The sequence below is a fragment of the Herpailurus yagouaroundi genome, unplaced genomic scaffold, assembly GCF_014898765.1.
Source record: "Herpailurus yagouaroundi ecotype Mexico unplaced genomic scaffold, PumYag 139, whole genome shotgun sequence".
Lineage (NCBI taxonomy): Eukaryota > Metazoa > Chordata > Mammalia > Carnivora > Felidae > Herpailurus > Herpailurus yagouaroundi.
In genome coordinates this window covers 72,764,824-72,784,631 of record NW_024412394.1, presented here as the reverse complement: position 1 = coordinate 72,784,631, position 19,808 = coordinate 72,764,824, and the positions used below count along the sequence as shown (strand labels likewise).

The 19,808-nt window shown below is 34.7% G+C and overlaps 1 pseudogene; it reads left to right on the top strand.

Moving 5' to 3' along the window:
• The first annotated feature begins 3,221 nt into the window (after positions 1 to 3,221).
• On the top strand, positions 3,222 to 4,275 carry LOC121029197 (60S acidic ribosomal protein P0-like; annotated as a pseudogene).
• The last annotated feature ends 15,533 nt before the right edge of the window (positions 4,276 to 19,808 follow it).

Below are 19,808 nucleotides of genomic sequence, written 5' to 3'. Positions count from 1 at the left end.
AGTTTACATCTACATAGTGCTTATTAAATGTTTGCCATTGGTTTAAGCTTTTTTTTTTTAACATGTATCAATTCATTAAACTCACGTTAATCCTCTGATATATATGTTATTTTTTACCCTGAGAACTTAATAGAAGACGTAGGATTTGAACTTAGGAAGTCCATCTCCAGATTCTGTGTTGTGAGAAATGGCTTGTGAGAAATTGTTGTGAGAAACCACCACCTATCTGCTTCTTATCCAGTCACAGCTTGTACCGAAGTGTTTCCTATTGTAGGAATGTAGTCAACAGGTTTTATTTTCTTTCTAATTTTGAACTGCTTAATGAATCTGAGAGTTAAGATTTTGACTTTTGGTGCTTTATAAAAATGTAAAAATTGAGTCCTATTATTGGGTTTTAGCAAGAAATGTTACATATGTTTTGCCTTCAATGTTAAAGAGTGGGAAATTAGTTAAGTGTAGCCAACCTCCAGGGGTGATTTTACAAAACAGCAGAATGTTTTATTGCTTCCTAACAACATTTCAATTTTACGCATTTAGCAGTCTTTATTATAGATGAAAGTGGTTAGAACAAAGACATTCTATATTTTGCTGTTGGGATTCAAGGTAGAATTGTTGTATATTGGAGTCACATAAGTCAGTGTTACAATGGAGTCCTGGTATAATAAATGTCTACATCTGCAGTTAAATTAGTTGAGAGAGCACTTTTTGTCTATTAAAGGAGCCTAACTAGGAGTTTGGATCTGACACCAACTATCTCTGCCAACTTATGAGCCAAACCACTTGTTTGATTTGTACTCTATGGTTAACCAACTTTTCTGTGCACCTATGGAGTATAATTGGGGGTAATAATACTGCTCTCCTCAAGGGTTGCTTTATGGTTTTGAAGAGGTTGAACACACATTGATGGATTATGAAATATTCAACAAAGCATATGAGTAAGTGCATACTATTTTTCTCTAGACCAAAAAGGCTGAGAAGTAATTTAACAGAGAGGATACTAACAAGGATTATTCTTGCTCAGGAAAAATTCACACTCTGATGAAGAAAAACAAAAGAAAGCAAAACAAACATGGAACACAACTGCAAAGCAACATGAAAATTGCTAAAATAGGGGTAAGAGCAAACATTTGTTGAACACAGAGACAAAAATCCCTGACTCAATATATCCTTAGTCTACTGATTTTCCCACTCTCTTAAACAAATGTCACCACCTCAAATTCCCAATATCTGCTAACCTGCCTTCTCTGTAAGTTGATAAGCTTGCTTTTTATCGACTAAAACGAAGACAATGCCAAGACCACCATTATCAAATGAAATCATCTATCAGCGTCTGTATGGGTGCTTTGCCAATGTATCTGTTTTCCTAGAAGAGAAATCCATGGTCATACCTAAAGCCATTTCTCTATGCTTCCTTCTTGAATCAAAGAGGACATGATTCCAGTAGCATAAAACATACTTGTCATGTCTCAATTACCCTCCTAGAAATAAAACTTTTTCTTGAAGTCACTCTACCAGATAGCTACTGCTATTTGTCCCCTTTGTAACAACACTTATCAAAAGAGTTACCTACCTTCATTCTCTCTAATCCCTTTTCTCACATTATCTTTTCAACAAGCTTCAACATTCTAGTCTCCAATCACTCCACTGAAACTGCATTCCTTACTAGTGACTTAGGCTTTGCTAAATCCAATGGACAAGTATCCGTTCTCCTCTTGCTTAACTTATAAACAGCATTTGACACAGTATGTCCTTCATTCATTTTAAAAAATTTTTTAACATTCATTATTATTTTTGAAAGACAGAGACAGAGCATTAACTGGGGAGGGGCAGAGAGAGAGGGAGACACAGAATCCAAAGCAGGCTTCAGGTTCTGAGCTGTCAGCATAGAGCCCCACTCAGGGCTTGAACCCATGAACTGTGAGAACATCACCTGAGCCAAAATCGATGCTTAACCCACTAAGCCACCCAGGTGCCCCACAATATATCCTTCCTTCTTAAAATAACCTTCTTCACTTGACTGGAGCTTATTTTTCACACATTCTCATTATTTTCTCCTTCTCATGCCTTTTGGCCGTTCCTCCTCATCTCTTTTAACTCTTAATTTTGGAGCCCTCTTCCCTCTTCTTGGGCTTAGTTCCTATTCCTATTCAGTTCTGTGTCCAAACTCATACCTTACCTTTATCACTTCATTTCAGCTCATGGTTATGTATATCACCTGTATGTCACCAATACCACATTTGTTATCTTCACTCAGAACCTCTCACTTGACCTCCAAGCCCAAAGGCACATTATTTTAAAGCTAAGGTTAAGCTGACTCCTCACTTACTTGAATTCCTTTCAGAGCTCTGACTGGTGGCCTAGCAATGTGATTATATGGGCAACCATTTTTGTAAAATGTACAAAACACTTTCTGTAATGGCAATTTGTTATGATGCTGATTCTCTCATGTTTCTTTTGCATTGAAATAATGATGGATATTTTGCAGATATGATAAATGGGATTTTAAACTAGGAGTGAGCTTCTAGTCAGAATGCAAAGTGGATTTTTTTAAACTTATTTTATGTAGGGTACAGACCTGTTTTCTGTTGAAGTACTGTTGAGTACTGTAAATAGTGAGTTTGTGTTTAGGGGTGTAGAAGAAAGGAGGAAGAAGGAGAGGGAATGCAGGCATCATGCATTCATAAGAAATAAGCTGAAAAGACAGTTTCAGGAATGTATTATGAAGGGATTTTTCTGTTGATTTAAGGCAAATGGAAAATAATAGACCATAAATGTTTCAAAAAGTTCGTCATTTGCTGCACACTGGACATTTGTATCAGTGCTATATAAATGGAGACCTGTTTGTATTTCTGACATGCAACTCTCCTTCTATGACAGCTGAGTTTGAGAACACATAAAATTTGAAATAATTCAAAAGACTTATATTCTTACATACAAATGATCAGTAAATAATGGGCACACACAGCATGTTCAACATATTCCTTGAGGTATTCATGAAATCATTCGATCAATCATTGAATAACTATTAATGAGTGCCTATTATGTTCAAAGCACCATGCATGTGAAGGAGTGTCCATACATGTGTCTCAAGGAGTCTTATCAAGGAGTTTATAAATCTGTTAAGATAATAAAATATAGATACATAAGCCTCTCACCAGGCATCCTCATGAGAGTAACAGTGTCGTTAGACCCTGTGTGGCAACCCCCAATGCACTATTGTAATGCCTAGGGAAGACATGGCAACCTGGAAACCCATCTACTTCCTTAAAATAATCCAAATTTTCAATGATTATCTAAAAGTCTTCACAGTGGGAGCAGACAACATGGACTCCAAGCAGATGTAGCAAACTGGCATGCCCCTGTTTTGGGAAAGCTGTGGTCCTATGGGCAAAAACATCATGATTCAATCATAAGGCCATCCAGGGGCATCCGGAGAATATCTCTGCTCTGGAGAAACTGTTGCCTCATGTCTAGGGTGATGTGGGCTTTGTGTTCACCAAGAAGGTGAACTGAGATCAGAGCTCTAATCACTCAGATCAGAGACTTGCTGTTAGACAATAAAGGGCCAGCAGCCACCTATACTAGTGGCTTAACCCCACATGATATCACTGTACCAGTCCACAACACTGGTATGGGGCTAAAGAAGATCTCCTTCTTCCAGGATTTAGAAATCACCATTACTAAATCTCCAGGAGAACCGATGAACCATTGAACCATTAAAATACTGAGAACTTGAAATACTGAGTGCTGTGCAAATGATTAAGACTGGAGACAAAGTGGGAGCCAGCAAAGCCATACTGCTGAACATCCTCCCCTCCCCTTCTCCTTTGGGCTGATCATCCAGCAGGTGTTTAACAATGGCAACATCTACAACCCTGAAGTGCTTGATATCACAGAGGAAACTGCATTCCTTTCCTGGAGGGTGTTTGCCGTGTTGCTAGTGTATGTTTGCAGATTGGTTACCCCACTGTTGCATCAGTACACCATTCTATTATCAGTGGATACAAATGAGTTCTGTCTTTGCCGATACTGATTACATATGCTCCCTTGCTGAAGAGATCAAGGTCTTCTTGGCTACTCCACCTGCACTTGTGACTGCTGCCACCACAGCTGCTCTTGCAGCTTCTGCTGCTGCCCCAGGCAAGGTTGAAACAAAACAAGAATCAGAAGAGTCCCATGATGATATGGGATTTGGTCTCTTTGACTAATCACTGAAAAGCAACCAACTCAGTCAATTTTATTTATGAAACAAGGAAATAAAGGCTTAGTTCTCTTTAAAATATGTAGACATATAAGTATATGAGGCAATATATGAGAATAACTAGATCACAACTTTAAGAACAGATGTAACAATAAAGCAAAGATCCTCTGAGGTAAAGTAAATGAAACTTGCTTGGTTTAAAGCAGAGAGGTAAAGAAAGAGTAGTGGAAGATTCTATTAACCATTTATATAGGGCAAGAGAACACAGGACCTTGGCAGAGTGGTTACAGGGATTTTTTTTTTCTTGAAGACAAAAACCTTCCTTAATTCTTGTGTAAAAAGATGCAATTTATTTCATTAAAATAAAAATATTTTCAAAAGTTATATAACCAGACAGGTTCCCAGGTGGCTCAGTTGGTTAAGCGTCCAACTTTGGCTCAGGGCATGATCTCATGGTTTGTAGGTTCAAGCCCTGCATCGGGTTCTGAGCTGACAGCTCAGAGCCTAAAGCCTGCATCAGATTCTGTCTGTCTCTCTCTCTCTCTCTCTCTCTCTCTCTCTCAAAAATAAATAAACATTTTTTAAAAAGTTATATAACCAGAAGAATTAGCTACCTAAAATAAGTTCTTATTTCTGGGAGGAGTTCACTTAAAATACCTGTAATGTTAGGAATATGAGTATATTTGTTTTAAGAATAAATGAAAGTGGTAATTGAAAGCCACATGCTGGGAAGAGAGGTTTTGTATTTTCTCTTTACTCTTTATAAGAAAAAAAGATAGAATGTTGTCAAGACGGTAAGAAAAGTTTTCCATTGGGAAAAGAGAGAGGGAGCTTTGTTAAGTTTCTTAACAAAGAACTTCTACAGAAAATTGAATAGGGTTGAAGTTGAGTTGATATCACATTTTTTCAGTAAAATTTGACTGTTACTCATCCCTCTGTCCTGACCCTGGGTAAAGAATCAAAGATCAAATGGAATCCTCATAGTCTCTGTTAATCAAGATTCAGAAACCATTCAAATAAAGATTCAAGGAAACACTGAAGTTTTATTTGTATTTTGTGGAAGGCTACTCTGTCAAAGAGGGCCATGTCAAGACTAGAGGCAGTAAAATTTTGACATAATTCATGGGGAAAATAATAAGAACTTTAGATAAAGAGATGGTTGTTTCAATAAAAACATTTAACATTTATTAAAATCTTATTATACGCAAAGGTAGTCTAAGTGTATTATAAACAATTTGGTCGAGGTTGAACACATTTAGCAAGCTGAAATTTGAACCCCTGTAGTCTGGTTTCAGAGCATGCATTGCTAACCATGGAACTGAATGATTTCTAAACATAGAATGACTTGAAAAGGCTTTTGTTTTGAAGAGGTGCTATTAAAAAAATAAAAATAAACAGAGTCTTATGATTAGAAATTTGAACAAAAAAAGTCTAGTGACTTTGGCACAATTATTGCCTCAAGGGTGTAAGAGACATTTGTTTGAAATATGATATCCACTGTTTCATATCCCAGTAGCCTTCCCCCAACTATTTAATTTTTAAATTTCATTAATTCTCAGTCATATGATCTATAAAACTGAAATAATAGTACCTACTTTTTAGAGATTCAGAGTGTGTGTGTGTGTGTGTGTGTGTGTGTGTGTGTAAAATATTATCTCATACTACAAATGTTGATGACATGTGATGCTCCTGCTAATGCACGATTCTAAGCCTGAGCGGTAGTAAATTGTGATATTATTATAGAATATACAAGGTTAAGAAAGAAAATGTATTGGAGAAAAAATTGTTGAGACTTTCATAGATATAATATATTATTTATTATTTCATTTGTTTTAATTGTGAACAAATCCCGCTTTTTTGCAAGAAAGAGAAAAATAAAGAAAACACATAAAACAAAAAGAGAGAAATTAATCAAAGTAGAATTCTAACAATCATTTTAAAGCACACTCCAGTTTCTCTTTTAACCTTAAAGAGCTGGTGCCTGGGAAGGATGAAAGGTTTTGAAAGATAGAGTTTGTTGACATTGGGAGAGGTATAAGGAATATTTCCTATAAAGTAAAAACAAGAAATAGAGTTCTTTGTGAAATAGACAACATCCATTTCCTATTTACTCTTAGGGATGTGTGAATTCTGTTGAGGGCAGCATAACTCTTACCCTGGAGATTACTTGTTAAGTTTTGAATGACATGTCAAACCGTGTAACCAGTTTTCATGCATTAACATAGATTGTACCAACAGATATTAAAATGCTATATAGATGACTAATAAAAAGGTGAGAGATAAAAGAAGTAATCAGTGGACATACTAATAGAAAATTTGGTTTATGAGAGAGGATAAAAGGGAGAATTAGGAATACCACTCCTGGCACAATTCCTTTGAAAAACAGGAAACTACCATTTAAAAAAAAATGAAGATCACCATGCTGTCATATAGGAAAGCAGAAAAGAATTGTTATTTTGTAAAGGCCAGAAATATAAGTAAGGATCTTAGATGGAAAAGGAATATTCCAGAATGGAAGGCATAGAGATTAAATATAGACTTTTTAAAAGTATTCTGTGGTTTAGTTTTGACTTTGAAAACATGGAAATATTTTACATAATTAGGAAACAACATCAAAGCAAAACGAGACAAAGAAAACAACCTCTAAAAATTGTAAGCAAATGAAGCAAATAAACCTAACTGTATTACATTAGTGGCTAAAATAGAGAAGCTTTAAATAGAAATTTAAAATAAGGAATCAACTCATACATCCCTCATGAGATGTATATCCTAAGGTCAAACAAACTACAAAAAAAAAAAAAAACCCAAAACAAACCACAATAACCTTTTAACTGATTTTTGTAATCATGTTGTTGTTAATATTATAACATTGACATGTTGATTCTAAAAGTATGTGCAGCACATATACATGTACACATATGGGTAAGAAATCATTTTATATTATTACCGCATTAGTTTCTTATTAATGTTGCAACAAATGAAATTTAGAGGTTTAAAATGACACAAATTTGTTATCTTGAAGTTCTGGAGGTCAGAAGTCGAAAAGAGTTACATAAGGCTTCTTCCTTCTGGAAGCCTAGAAGAGAATCTGTTTTCTTGCCTTTTCCAGTCCTAGAGGTCATATACATTCCTTGGTTCATGAATATCATTTCCATATTTCAAAGCCAAGAGCATGACAACTTCTAATGACTCTCTTTCTGTCCTTCTGCTTCCAGCATCACATTGTTTTCTGTGTGTGTAAGACTCTTTCTTCTAAGGATCCTTGTGATTATAATGGGCCCACCTGGATAACCTAGAATAATCTCCCCATCTTAAGATCCTTAATCACATCTGCAAAGTCTCTTTTGCCATATATAGTAATTTATTCACAGATTCCAGGGATTAAAACAAACATTATTTAGGGGGTATTATTCAGTCTATCACAACAGGGGACTAAGAGTTTTAGTATATAGTGATTTTATATATATATATATATATATATATATATATATATATATATATATATATAAAGTTAGACTTATTGAGCTTGCTACAATACTCTTCAGAGGATCTGTGAAAATACTCTTCAGAGGATCTGTGAAATATCTTAAAATGAAAAAATGTTATGGAAGGATATATATACAGTGTTTGGGGGCCTCAAGGAATTGTTGATAATTTGTAAACTAAGCAGGTTGCTGGCACATTCATATTATGTGAAGTTACTGTTAAGTCAATTTATCTGTGGTCTTAGTCTTAAAAGTAAGACTCATGGAACAAATACTACATCTATTTGAGTTTAGATATTCTGTTGATATACATCAAGAGTGTGTTTCTTAAATATATCTCTTTTATCAGTCATAATATAATCCATTTTGCATACGTAGTTTCTGCTTTAATGATCAGCACCCTGCCTCCATGTACTCTTCAGCCTATGAAAACAGATAAATTATTATCTTCGTAGGATGTGATCAGTTGAAATTTGCACCACTGTTTGAGGAGTCTTGATTATTTTTTTTAATTTTTAAATGCAAGCCAAAAGACAGTGAAGCAATATCTTTAAAATACTGAAAGAAACTGTCAACTTAGAATTCTGAACACTGTGAAAATATCTTTCAAAACTGAAGAGCAAATAAAAACATTTAAAGGTGTATAAAAGTAAAACAAATTAATCACCAGATCAGATCTACAAGAGATGTAAAAGACAATTTTTTAGAAAAAAAGAAAAATGACAACACATGGAAATTTGAATCTATGCAAAGAAATGGTATATAAGTAAGTAAATTAAAACAACTTTTCCTTATTTTATCAATGTCTTTAAAAGATAGATTGGTATAAAAATAGAGTGGGAGTGCTGACTTCTGGTTAGTCAAGGAACTTAATAGTTGTCAGTTCATCATAACAAGTTGAACAAACTGAAAAATCAACAAGATTTTTAGATCTATCAGAGATCTAAACCTCTGTGTATAAAGTTGGAGAAACAGGCGTATACAGGTAATAACAATTTATTAGAGAAGAATCCCACCTTTGTGGGAACCACTACTGGGATGGGAAACCTGAACTATAAACAATAATTTGCTGGAGTCTCAGTGTGGTCAAGCCTGAGAGATAAAATCTCCAGGGGGGATTTCAATCTGGGGAGGTTCTTACACTCTTGTGAGTTTAATCTTACTTTAGATCCCATGGACATTAAAAGAATAAAAAGAGGATACTACTAAAAACTATGCCCATAAATTTGATAGCCCCTAGATGTAATGGATCAATTCCTCAAAAGACACAATCTGTTAAAATTCAAATGAAAGAAAATAGACAATCTGAATAGATCTATGTCTATTAAAGAAATTGAGTCAATGCTAATAACTTTCCCAAACAGAAAGTAACAGGCTTAGATTGGCTCACTGGTGAATTCTACCAAACATTTAAGAAATTATATCATTCCTATGCAATCTCTTCCCAGAAGACAGAAGTAGAAGGATTACTTCATAACTCATTCTATGAGGCTATCATTACCCTAATACCAAAGCCACACCAAAACATTAAAAGAAATGAAATATACAAATCCATATGTCTCATGAACATATATGCAAACATCCTCAAAAAATATTAGCAAATAGAATCCAATAATGTATAAAAGAATTATATGCTACAAAGAAATGGGATTTTTTCCAGATACGCAAGGTTGTTTCACCATTTGAAAATCAATTATCTAATCTATTACATCCACAGAAGAAAAATCACATGACCATGCAAATAAATGCAGAAAAGACACTGGACATAATAGAATACCCACCCATGATAAAAACTTTCAGTAAATTTGGAATACAGGGCAACTTCCTCAATTTGATAATGAATGTCAACAAAAACTTACACCTAACATGATACATAATAGTTTGAAACTGGAAGTTCTCCTGTTAAAATTAGAACAAGGCAAAGATGTGTTCTCCTCATCCTAATTTTCAACATTGTACTGGAGACTCTAGCTAATGCAATAAGACAAGAAAAAGGAAAAATAAAATACACACAGACTGTTAAAAAGAAATAAAACTGTAAACAGAGGACATGATCATCTGTAAGAATATCTGAAAGAATCAAATTAAAAAAAACCCAGCTGGACCAATTATAGCAAGGCTGCAATATACAAGATTGATATGCAAAAGTCAATCACTTCCTTATATTCCATCAATGAATAAGTGGAATTTGAAATTAAAAATACAGTATCATTTACATTAGCATTGCACCCAAAATAACATACTTAGATATAAATCAAACAATATATGCACAAGATCTATGAGGAAAACTACAAAACTGGTAAATAAAGGGAAAAAATCAAGCATTTATCCTTCCTTTTTATTATAAATGTACTTTAGGATAACCAGAAGTTGACAAGAATTCTTCTCTGGCTATAAAAATTGCAACTAATAAAAAAGGAATAACATAATTAAATGCTACTATTATACTGGTTTTAATAAACTAATGATATAATTAATATAATTCTCTCTCTCTTCTCAAGCACATTTGAATGGGGTTTCTCTTACTTACTATGTGCTAAGCAGTATGATCGGTGATATATAAATACTCTTTTAGAGATCACAGTGGGTGTCTGGCAGTATTTATTTTACAACACAAGTTTGTATAATAGGAGAGCCCAGTCATCTGTATGAAACCTGGCATAGACTCAGAAGGACATTTTTGACAAATTGCCATTACTCCATTCAATACACGTTTAAAATCAGTGAAAGGGGATTCATATGCTTGGTAGCTGTATCAAAGAGAAAATAGAAAAAAGTTTTAGACTGAAACAAAATCTAACCTTTGACACTGAATAGTAATATTTTATTCTCTATTTTGGAAAACTGCCATCCAAATGTTACTTGAATTATTTTTATTATGGAATATGCACTACTTTTTAAGGTTTTTTGCCCATAGAATAAGAAGGAATAAAATATTTAAAGGCAGCTCTATGTTCATCATGTATTTATACTCTTCAATTTTTTCTATCATTCTTTAATAATGAGGTTTCCAGATATCCCTTTTTCTGAGGGATTTGCTCCATAATATGTCTCAGAATAGAACAAAGTAATCTGTAATCTGATCAGTGATTCTTTTGAGACTATTACTTTCACAGACTCCAATGAGTAAATATTTTGCTTTCATTTGTGGTTTCAAGCATCCTACATAGAGTTTTCTAGTGTTGGTATCTTGTCACAGAAATTTAAGATCTTGGCCTACACAGGAAATGAGATCATGTGGTTCTATTAAACCAGAACTACAAGGCTACTAAACTTTGGTTATTATTTTTCTATTGGATTGTTTTTTTATTGAATATGTTAAGATTGTCAAATACTTGGTAAATATGTTCCCCAAATTATGATTCAATCTCTGACTTAGTTATGATATTTTACCTTATGTTAGTTATTTATAAGTAAGGGATCATGGTGCTCTTTCATTTTATAGCTTCCCAATTTTCAATACTGATTAAGATAAGCTGCCAACCTCCAGGTTATGTATTTATTCTCCTAAATATTCTTTAAGATTTTATTATTTTACATTTATATGAAAATTTTTTATAAGCCTAAAATTGATTTTGTTTGTGGTGTGTAAAAAAGGTCCAAAGGTATACCCTGCTTCATGAAAAGCAACTTGAACCAGCATTTTTAATTTTTTTTCTTTTGAATTGAGATAATAACTTTTCATATGTTAAATTTGTTTATGTGCTGGGCTTTATTTCTGGACTCTTTGCTTATATATTTTTCTTTTCCTATGTTATTTCCAGAATATTTTTGTTACATGAACTTATAGTATATGTTAAGTTGAGCAATGTTCCCTTCTCAAAATTGTTATCTTAGTTATTATCAGATAATTAAGTTTTCCTATACTTCATATAATTCTAAAATTTAAAATCAAGTTAGAATTTTATTTGAGATTATAATAAATTTATAAATTAATTTTTGGAATATTGACAGTTTTATGATATTCTGTCTTTTTATTGAAGAAAAAGAAATACTCTTCCATTTACAGATATCTCATTTTATGCCCCTCAGTGAAATTCCATGCTTTTCTTCCTATGTATTCCATGACTTTGTTGTTTATTTTTGAGCATTTTATAACTTTTATTGTTATCATGAATCAAATATTTCTTCTTCTGTTTTTTTAATTTGTTTTACTGGTATATATTTTTTACAAACCTACATTTCAAAGTTTTCTAGTTAATTATAAATATATACATTAATATAATTGTGTATATATTAAATGGCTTAACACAAGACACATTTATTATCTTACAGTTCTGGAGGTAGAAGTCTGAAATCTGTTTTGCTTGGCTAAAATCAATATATTGGCAGGACTTTGTTCCTGCTGGAAGCTTTAGGATGAAACCCATTTCTTTGGCTTTTTCCAGTGTCTAGAAGCTACCCATACTCCTTGACCTGTGGTTTCCCATTACTCTGATTTCTCCTTCTCTTGTCACATCTTGTTTGACTCTGACCTTTCTGCGTCATTCTTACGAGGACATCTCTGACTACATTGGGCTCACCAGCTAACCCAGGATTATTTCATTTCAATGTCCATTACCTTAATCACATCTGGAAAGTCCCTCCTGACAGGTAAGATGGCATATTCATTGATTCCAGGGATTAGGAGGAGGACATCTTTGGGAGGCCATTTTTCAGCCTACCACATGCCTGTGGACATTACTTTCAGGACTCATTCATTTGAACCCTAGCTCGGGCTCTGAGTACACCTGACAGGTATCTGAGTGCTGGGATCCTCACTCCACACCAAGTTTAGCCTCTAACCAGTGCCTCTGTTGCAGGCATGGATGGGCACAAGAGAACACTGCTTAGAGAGAGGTCAGATGCCTAGATCTTAGTCCATCCATCAAGTTCTTTCCTTAACTCTCATGGTGCCTGATTACTCCAGAGTCTCTCCAGCTCGTGCTTATCTGTCTGTCACACAATTCTTTCTCCTAAGGCATGCCAACACTCCTGTCCCCTCAGCTAGGGTCCCACTGGCTTGGAACAAGCACTCCTTCTTTTTCCCTTCCTTCACACTGCCTGGTTTCAGAGTACCCCCACACTCCTAATTTACAGGATAAATTCCTAGCTTTGTTCCTTTAGGCTACTTTGTTCTCCAAAGTGTATGTAGGGGAGCCATGCTCATTGTCACAAGTTTGTTCTGTCTCCCTGAACACAGATATGCCCAACAGTCATTCTTCTTTTGCTTTTTCCAGCCTGTGCTCATCTCTGCCCAGCTCTGAACGTTCTACATTTTCATTAAGCCCCAGGAGACCTTCCACTGCTTTGTGAGCCCACAGGCCCTAACATCTGAGGCTCAGGCAGGGCGTTGTGGCATTCTCACCACAGTTGGACCACCAGAGGTGGTTACTCTAAGAGTAAGTGTACAAGAGTCCCCAACAGGAAGTTGAGATAGTTGACTGGTGAGATACTCTGGGCCTGTGGGTGGTATAGCCCTTTCCTTGGTATCTCCCTGCTACAGATATTCTTAGACAACCTTCTGGAATGTAACCTTTGGTGAATGGGGCCCATTCAAAGTCTTTGCTAGTCCTTTTTTTCAGTTTTTCCACTTCCCACCCCTACCCAGCAGAAAGCATGTTCTCATCTTGTTGTTTTTCCTGCTACAATGACCTTCAAGGCCCAACTTGAGAGGGTGGAATTACCTTTTACATTAGAGCCTCAAACGTTTAGTAACATAAAGTTGGTTTTACCAAGCAAGGCCTGGTTGGTTGCTTAGAAGCATGATGCTTTGTTTTTTTAAACAGCAAGTAAACAAGTTGCATTTTGATATAAAACACAGATTGACTATTTTTTTATCCTTCTATATAGATCCTACTTTCTCACCCTTACACAAACAAGAATGATTATCAATTCTCTACCACTTGCACACATTCTTAAGCCTGTTTTTTTTTTTAATTTTAGTTTTCAAAATGTGCTTGAGTGTTACAGAACCATTGGCTGAATGTAAAGAGAGAAAATATTCACCCAGGATTTCCCTGCCATCCCTGACAATCTATTTTTATGTGTTGCATGTTCCCTTCCAGTTTTTGTCCCCATGAACATATAATCCAAATAGTCATAATCATAGTGTAGCTCTCATTTTGTGTTTTGCATTTTTCTATCTACTATTAATTATATCATAAGCTTTTTTCCATGTTGCTGCAAAATCATCATAATTGTCATTTTTAATGACTACAGGAGTTCATCAAGAGGGAGGTAGATTACTTAACCCTTGCTCTGTTGTGGGGCCATTTGTGACACTTTCAGAGTTTTGTTTTTCCTTCATGGTTGCCCTTGATGTTAGGTCTCTCATCTGTTCTCAGGGTGAGGGATGGGAGGCAAACCGCAAAGCAATGGCGAACAGGAATAAGAGAAAAACAACACCAGGAGAAGTAAGCAGAGGTAGTTGAAAGAAACCCTATGTTGAACATAGTTAAGATTGTTAAAGGTGAGAGAGAGCTAAAAGGAAACCTGGCCTTTACCTGATAAGTTCCTTCACTATATGGATATCTTTGAGAATGACTTTCTCACTTAGATTTTGGAATGGCTTTCAATGCCTAGAGGAAAGATGGCTACGGGGAACTGATTGAGAAAACACAACAACACAACACAACACAACACAACACAACACAACACAACACAACAAAACAACAAAACAAAACTTAACCTATCAGTTTTAACTTCTCTGGTTATCAAAATTAACTCCCAAATACTACTCTAAGTTCGACAAATGTAGACAAAATTTTTGTTAATCAAATATTTAGTGTTGATTAGAATTAACACAATAACTTGAGAAGATTTCAACTATAATAGTGTTTCTTAAGTTTCACAAGCTCTAAGCCTATATGCTCCATAAGACAAAGGTCCCTTGACAAAAAATATTTGGTAAACAGTGATGCTGCATGCTAGATCCATTTTGGGGTGTTCATAATACTCATTAATATATGCAATGCTCTAAAAAGTCCTGCAGAAAGAAAAAGTGCTTAATTTTGAATGACCTGGTGTTTCCTAAGGCCACAGGGCCCTTTGGTCATATGGTACCTCCACTAGTCAGATTGTAATCAGCAAAATGAAAATTCAGAAAGGTATTGATAGCTAATTTAGAAAGTATTGACCACAGAGGCATATGTTAGAAAGCACTGGGGAAGTTGAAGGAGGCAAAAAGGTGTTGCAACCTAGAAATTTGCAATTACAGGAATTACCTGCAACTCCAAAAAGTGGATGTGGTGTTTCCAGAAGTTTATTGTTTCTGTAATCTTGGGGGGCACATAGACACAGAGCATGGTGGGATCCAGTAGGTGGTAGGACCACTGGGGATGCTAAGTTCTAGTACTGGATGATGGTAGTGGCGTGAGCTTCGAGTGCTGGATCTCTGGAAGGACTCTGGATCCCACAGCTATTTCCTTAAGGGGTGTTATCTTCTGTGATGAGCATGCTTCTTGTCCCCATGGTCTCTGTCCCCTGACTTCATGCTTGTGAATATGTCATGTTATACAGTGAAAGTGACTTCGCAGATGTTACCGAAGTTACTAATCAGCTGACCTTATGACAGGGTGCTTATCCTGTACTTGGCATGGTTCCATATAACCTCATGAGCCCCTAAAAGTAGAAAAGTAGAATGGGAGTCATAGAAATTCAAAACATGAGAATAATCAATGGGCCCTTGCTGGCTTTGAAGATGGAGGAGGCCAGGAACCAAGGAATGTGAGGAGTTTCCAGAAGCTAAGAACAACCACCAGCTGATAGCCAGCAAGGAAACCTCAGGGATCTCAGTCCTACAACTTCATGAAAGTAAATTAATTTTAAAATTTTTTTAGTTTTATTAAGAAATAATTGAAATACATCACTGTATAACTTTAAGGCATGTGGCATGATGGTTTGATTTACATATATTCTGAAATAATTACACAATAGGTTCAGCTAACATCCATCTTTTCATATAGATACAAGAAAAAGAAAAGGAAAAAAAGGAAAAAAAATCTTTGTTATGAGAACTCTTGGGATTTATTTTCTTAATAACTTTCTTATTTATAATACAGCAGTGTTAATTATAATCACCATGTTGTACTTTATATCCCTAGTACTTACTTATCTTATAACAGAAGTTTGTACCTTGTGACCGTCTTTTTCTAAATGCTTCTCCCACCATCTGCCTCTGATAACCACAAATATGATCTCTTTTTCTGTACTTTTTTTAAAAGATTCTCCATATAAGTGATCATACAGTGCATACAATGTTTGTCTTTCTCTGTTTGTGTGACTTGTTTCACTTAGCATAATGTTTTTTAGGTCCATCTACATTGTCACAACTGGTAAGATATTTTTCCTTTTTAATGGCTGAATAATGTTCCTCTGTGTGTGTGTGTGTGTGTGTGTGTGTGTGTGTGTGTGTGACAACTTCTGTATCCATTCATCTATAGATAGGCACTTAGTTTTTTTTCCCATGTCTTGGTTATTGTAAATGATGCTACTATGAACATGGGTGTGCAGATATCTTTTTCAATTAGTATTCATGTTTTCTTTGGAAATATGCCCAGAAGTGGAATTTCTGGATGACATGGTGCTTCTATTTTTAATTTTTTGAGGATACTCCATACTATTTTCCATTGTGACTTTACCAATTTATAATCCCACCAAGAATGCATGAGGGTTCCTTTTTCTCCACATCCATGTCCACATTTGCTATCTATTATCTTTTTATTTTTATTCTTATTTTTTTTACATTTATTTATTTTTGAGAGACAGAGAGAGGCAGAATGCAAGTCGGGGAGGGCAGAGAGAGAAGGAGATACAGAAACTGAAGCAGGCTCCAGGCTCTAAGCTGTCAGCATAGAGCCTGACGTGGGCCTCAAACTCACAAACTGTGAGATCACGACCTGAACCAAAGTCGGAGGCTTAACCGACTGAGCCACCCAGGTACCCCTAGTATCTTTTTTTTTTTATGATGACTATTCTAACAGGCCTTAGGTGATATTTCATTGTGGTTTTAATAAATTTGCATTTCCCTAATGACTAGTGACATTGAGCATCTTTTCATGTATCTGTTTGATTTTCATATATCTTTTTTGGAGAAACGTTATTTAGATCTTTTGCACATTCTAAAATTTGGATTGTTTTGCTTTTGAATGAGTTTTTGTATATTTTGGATATTAACCCTTGATCAGATACGTGCATACATTTTTTTTTCACTTTCCATAGGTCGTCTTTTCACTATGTTGATGGTTTCTTTTTCCATGCAGAAAGGTTTTAGTCTGATGTAGTCCCACTTATTTATTTTTGCTTTTTTGGCTTGTGCACCAGATGCCATATTTAAAAACTAATTACCGGGGCACCTGGGTGGCGCAGTAGGTTGAGCGTCCGACTTCAGCCAGGTCACGATCTCACGGTCCGTGAGTTCGAGCCCCGCGTCAGGCGCTGGGCTGATGGCTCAGAGCCTGGAGCCTGTTTCTGATTCTGTGTCTCCCTCTCTCTCTGCCCCTCCCCCATTCATGCTCTGTCTCTCTCTGTCCCAAAAATAAATAAATGTTGAAAAAAGAAAAAACAACTAATTACCAAGATCTTGGTCAAGGCGCTTTATTCCTATGTTTTCTTCTAGGAGTTTCATGATTTCAAGTCCTACATTAAGTCTTTAATTTATTTTGAATGAATTTTTGGAGTGGTATAAGATATGGGTCCAGTTTTCTTCTTTTACACGTGAATATCTGATTATTCCAACACCATTTATTGAAAGAACTATCTTGTCTTCACTGGGAAATCTTGACTTCCTTGTCAAATATTAGTTGACAATATATATGCTTGGATTTATTTCTGGACTCTTGATTCTTTTCCATTGTTCTATTTGTTTTGATATCAGTACTGTACTGTTTTTATGACTATAGCTTTATAATATAGCTTGAAATCAGAAACTGTGATGCTTCTTCTTTCTCAGGATTTCTTTGGCTATTTGGAGTCTTTGTGGTTCCACATAAATTTTAGAAGATTTCTTTATACTTCTATAAAAAATGCTATTGGAATATTAGAGGGAATTGCATTGAGTCTATAGAACACTTTTGGTAGTATTGACATTTTAATAATATTAATCCTTCTAATCCATTAACACAGGATATCTTTAAGTTTCTTTATATATTTTTCAATTTCTTTCATCAATATGTTGTGGTTTTCAGTGTACAGGTATTTCACCACCTCAGTTAAATATATTCCTAAATACATTTTTTTGATGCCGTTGCAAATAGTATTGATTTCTTTTTTCTTCAGAAAATTTATTGTTCATGTATAGAAACACTACTGATTTTTATATGTTAATTTTATATATTTTTTGTATGTTGTATATATTCTGTATATGTCTGTTAGGTTCATTTAGTCCATAATGTTGTTTAAATCCACTGTTTCCTTATTGATTCTTTGTCTGAATGATCTACCCATTGTTGAAAGTGGGCATAAAAATCTCAAACTATTATTGTGTTATTGTTTATTTTTCCTTTTACCTCTGTTTGCTTTTGCTTTATATACTTAGGTGCTCTGTTGAGTGCATAAATATTTACAATTGTATCTTCTTGATGTATTGACTTCTTTATCATTTTATAATGACCTTCTTTGTCTCTTTTTGCCATTTTTGTTGAGTCTATTTATCTGATAAGTATAGCTACCATACCTTTTTTGTTGTTGTCATTACCATTTACTTGCAATGTTTTTTTCCATCCCTTCATTCTTAGTTCATCTGTGTCTTTAAGGCTAAAGTGGGTCTCTTTTTGGATTGTTGGATCTTGTTTTTTACCTATTCAGCCATTCTATGTATTTGAATTAAATAATTCAGTCCACTTACATTTAAAGTAATTATTGGTAGGTAAAGACTTACTGCCATTTTAGTTGTTTTCTGGTTGTTTTGTATTTTGTTGTTCTTTTTTTTTCCTGCTGTCTATTTTGTGTTTTGATGTCTTTTGGTATCAGTATATTTTGACTTCTTTTTAAATTTTTTTTTATGTGTATCTATTTCTTTTTTGAGAGAGAGGGAAAACACGAGCAGGGTTGGGGCAGAGAAGGAAATAAAAAATCCCAAGCAGCTCCACACTGCCAGCCCAGAGCCTGAAGTGAGGCTCAGATCCACAAACCTTGAGATCATGACCTGGGCTGAAATCAAGAGTCAGATCCTTAACTGACTGAGCCAGCCAGGTGCCCCATTTTGACTTCTTATCATGTTATTTTGTGTATTTAATACATAATTTTCCCTTGTGGTTACCGTATGGCTTACATAAAATATCTTAAACTTATAACACTCTTTTTAAAACTGATAAGAACTTAACTTCAATAGAATTCACTCACTTTACACTTTTATTTCTCCTCTGCCTCATAATTTAGGTTATTGTTGCTACAATCTAGATGTTTTTATACTATGGAACTAATAACAGATTATTATAGCTATGGTTATTTTTATTACTTTTATTTTTTAAACTTTTAAACTAGAGTTATAAGTGAATGGTACACCACTATTATGATATTGCAGACTCTATGACTACATATTTAGCATTGCTGGTGAGATGTACAATAGCTTCTTATGTTATTATGATGTTAATGAGCATTGTTTACTTCCACTCAAAGAGCTCCCTTGGCGTTTTTGTGAGGCAGGTGTGGTGGAAGTGAATTTCCTCAGCTTTTCTTTGGGAAAGTTTATTGCTCTTTCATTTCTGAAGAACAGCTTCACTGGGTATAGAACTCTTGGTTGATAGTTATTTTCTTTCAGTAGTTTGATTATGCTATTCTATTCTTTCCTTCCCTGAAAAGTTTCTGTTGAAAAACCTGCAGACAATCTTATCAACATTACTTATATGTAACTTCTCTTTTCTCTCTTGCTGCTCTTAAATTTCCTTTTTTTTTTGTCTTTGACATTTGACAATTTAATTATAGCATGTGTTATATATTTATATTCAATATATTAGGGGTCCTTAGGGGCAAGTTCTAATAATTTTAATAGAGTTTCTTAAATTTTCTCTTATTTTCAATAAAAATTAAAATATGCTTCTCTTTTATTTTCATTAATTGTTGAAATTTATTACTGAAGCCCACATAATGTTCAATGCATTGTTCTGACTGAATGAGAAATGAAAAAATATTTTGGGAAAGTT